The sequence below is a fragment of the Amborella trichopoda genome, chromosome 3 (assembly GCF_054954075.1).
Source record: "Amborella trichopoda isolate Santa Cruz 75 chromosome 3, AtrichopodaSantaCruz75HAP2 v2.0, whole genome shotgun sequence".
Classification (NCBI taxonomy): Eukaryota; Viridiplantae; Streptophyta; class Magnoliopsida; order Amborellales; family Amborellaceae; genus Amborella; species Amborella trichopoda.
The window spans coordinates 26,912,338-26,916,151 of NC_142338.1; positions in this window are offsets into that span (position 1 = coordinate 26,912,338).

Genomic DNA, 3,814 nt, shown 5'->3' on the forward strand with positions numbered 1-3,814 from the left:
AAGTTCTCCTCTCCTGAAGAAGCCCCTGACCATCTCCAACAACTCACCACTAATTAAATTCCAGAAAGTATAGAAAAAAATCAGAGGAAATCTGTTAGGCCCATGAGCCTTAACCGCTCTTTTTAATTCTTCCATTGAGACATCTCCCTCCAGAAAAGAAACCAAATCTGAAGTGAGAGCTCTGAAGCCCACCCTATTGAACATGGAGGTAAATTAATCTTAGAGGTGAAAGCTTTTTGGAAATAACTAATGATAGCATTAGACATCCCAAAACTATCCTCAGGATCGACTCCATGGTGCAACAGTCCCGAGACATCATTTTGAAGAGTGCGTGCATTAGCCATAACATGGAAGAACTTAATATTCAAATCCCCCTCCTTCAACCATTTAACTCTAGACCTTTGCTTCCAGTACACCTCCTATACCCTTCTAAACTCCTCCAACTCTTTTGTTCTAGAGCATCTTGCCATAACCATCTCATCAGACAAGCATCCAGAGTTTTGCACAACGACATCCACCTCTTTAATACTTCTAAGGACTTCCTCAACTTTACCCCTAATATGGAACCTTTTTTCTTTTTTCCAGGCAATAAGCTTGTGTTTAATATTTAAAAGTTTCTTATGGAGTTGGAAATCCAGACAGCCAAAAGGGATAGTGTTCTCCCAAGTGCTCTTTATAATGTCAACCACATCCTTCTCCTTAAGCCAACCAATTTCCAATCTGAAAGGTTTAGGTCTCATACAGACCATTTTAGAGCAAAGTGTAATAGGGGTATGATCAGAGGAGAGCCTAGGTAAGGCTTTAACCGAAGCAAGAGGGAAGGATTCTGACGACTCTCCACAAACAAAAAATCTATAAAGTTTAGACATTGATATATTCACAGTACTCCCATTAGTCCAGGTAAAGACAGTGCCTGAAACAAGAAAATCTATCAAATCATGAGCCTCAATGAACCTATTAAAAAGATGCATGGCAGATGTGACAAGCCCACCATAGTTACTATCTTTTGGCCACCTGGTAAAATTAAAATCCCCCCTAAACAAATTGGACGTTCAAAGGTATTAAGGACATTTGACATCTCATTTATAAAGATATCTTTAAGCAAAAGCATGAGGTCCATGAACATTTCATCAATGCCCATTTAAAATCAGAAAAAAGCCCCGAAAACCTAGGAACACAAAATTAACTTTTTTCACAATGCAAAAAGACTGTAAAACTGTAGGATCCTAAAGAATCCACAATCCCCCAGAAGCTCTTATTGAACCAATCCCCACAAAGTCAACTGAACCAGGTCCACAAACTTCCCTAACACCAGACAAATTGGGGCATGGACGTTTAGTTTCCTGCAGAATAAGTATATAAGGTTTAAACTTGGTTACCAAAAAGTGGACGTCTTTCTTACGTTTGAGGTCGCCCAGACCTCTAACATTCCACGAGATAATATTCATTAAAAGAGGTTAGCAAAGGAAGAACCTAGGCCATCCCTAGTCGAACCAAAATAGGCATGTTCCAGGAGCATCGCTTCCTCTAAGCTTTCACCTAGAACCCCATCTCCAGCCGACGAATCCGAGTTAACTTCAATCACCTGATCATCAGAGATGATGAATCCTCTCGCAACAGCATTAAGAGGCAGAATTCCTCGAGCTTGCAATCTTCCAAAAGATCTCGTGCCTTTAATCACACTTTTGCTTTTTATCTTTATCTTTCCCCCTGCATTAGTAGGAGTATTCTCCAGAGCACCTGATTGTTCCTTACGAACCTTTCCTATCTTTTCTAACTTTTTCTTTCCGAGAATTTCTTGAAATACCATCCCAATCGGGACATTAAAGTCCACACCATAGTCAAAAACAATAGAACTGATCTTGTTTATGTCAGGTCATCTGAACCTCCTTCTTGGAATACACCTGAACAGGCAAGTTAACTAGAATATCAGCAACCAAATGAAGCACAAGAGGTTTATTCTCTTGTAGGGTGACATTGAGGGGGGGAAGATCATCCATTTCCACCACAGCAAGGCCAAGATCCGGACGATCAACCTCAGGAGCATACCCATCTGCACCCAAGACTTCAAGGGCTTCGAGTGCAAATTCCCCTTCTTCCAACAAATTTTGTTCTTCACCCTCATCAATCAACACAATAGCCAAATGGTCAATAGCCAGAGGATCAAAGGATGGCCTCAGAGAAGAACGGATCCTTCTAGCAGCACGACAATGCATCAGAGGGTACATCTTTCCCAACAGCACTAGCAACGCTTGTAGAGCCAACGTCGAGTAAGGCCGATGACAAGCCACCACCAAAGTAGAGAAGAAAAAACATCTGAAATTTTGTTGTTTGCAGTCAGTCGCCGCCTTCTCTCTTGTAAAAGGTAAGAGAGAGGAAGAGAAAGAAGGCGGTCCGCCTGCACACGGCGGTGTAAAAGTCGGGGAGGCTACCACAAGTCTATTTTCCTCTAAAAGTTATGCCTTGAATATCCCATACAAAGATACGCCGCCTTGGTTATTATTTTTACAGAAAAAAGGAGGAGGTGATGGTGGTGGGCCCAAACGATCAGCTTGGCAACCTAGACCCTCACCTCCAAAGGAAACGCCGGGCGGGAAGGCAGCCGAACAATCCGCAAAAGGCTCCACAGGAATCCATCTCTTATGATTTTGAAAACCCTTAATGCCTCCCCTAAAAAAGAGTTGACTATTCCAGTTCTGAACATTCCAATGAAAGCCTGCCAGAAAAAAAAATTTGAGGTAGCCTGAGCGTCCACCACCAGAGCCGAGCGGCGGAAATGAACCTCCTTCCAACCCTCGTCAGCTTGAGGAAGCACAACTGCCTTAGGCAGAGATTGGCCCACTGTTAGTCTCACCACTTTGGGAATGGATGCCCCCCTAAGCTTCCAAAAATGGACTCTAACATATTTCAAATCAGCCCTACCAAAGGAATCTTTATCAATATTACAAAATTCCCCCTAACAATTAGCCACCTTACAAAAAGTATCCACCGTCCAAGCATGGAAAGGAATACCAGACATACTAATTCAAAGAAAAATGAGACGAAGGTTTCCAAAAATCTAATGACAAAAACTTTTCACGTACTCTAACAAAACGATTGTCCAGAGCTACCAAAGCTTCCTCCTTGGTACGCAGAAAAAAAACAATCTTATTATCACTCATAATTTTAACCAATGGAGCATAAGGCAAGCCTCAAACCCTTCTAGCCCAGTCGCTCAAGCCAAAAATATATTCGATAGTGGGGAGAAAGAGCCCACAATGGGAAACTCACACCAAAGAGAAATCCACAAGACAGATCATACCTCACAGATACCACAAGGACATCGAAACTATCAACCTCACCATTTTCTTCCCCAAGCTCCATTTTAGATAGACCACCTATTTGAAACTATCAACCTCACCATCATACCTCACAGACACCATAGGGACATTGTAACAATTGTTTTTAGATGGATCGCCTATTTGCATCCATATTTTAGATGGATATTTTATATCTCTGGACGGCATATTGTAGAAATATAGTTCAGCCCTCACGAAACAATTGCTTATGAATATAATGGGGGCTTAGGTCATTGCCCCAAACCAAAGATGTGAGAGGATAGCAAAAAAAAAGGGAGGGGTCATTTTGCTGAGCCTCATCGAATGAATATAGTGAAGACAAGACAGGAGGAAGTTACCAAATGGCACGCCCCACCTTCACTCCCATCCCAAACAATAAAAACAAGACGGAAATAACAACGTACATACCTGCTCTCTCCTCTCCCTCCCATAAGAGAAGACAAGACATCTCTCTTGAGAAAAACTAAAATGCCTTT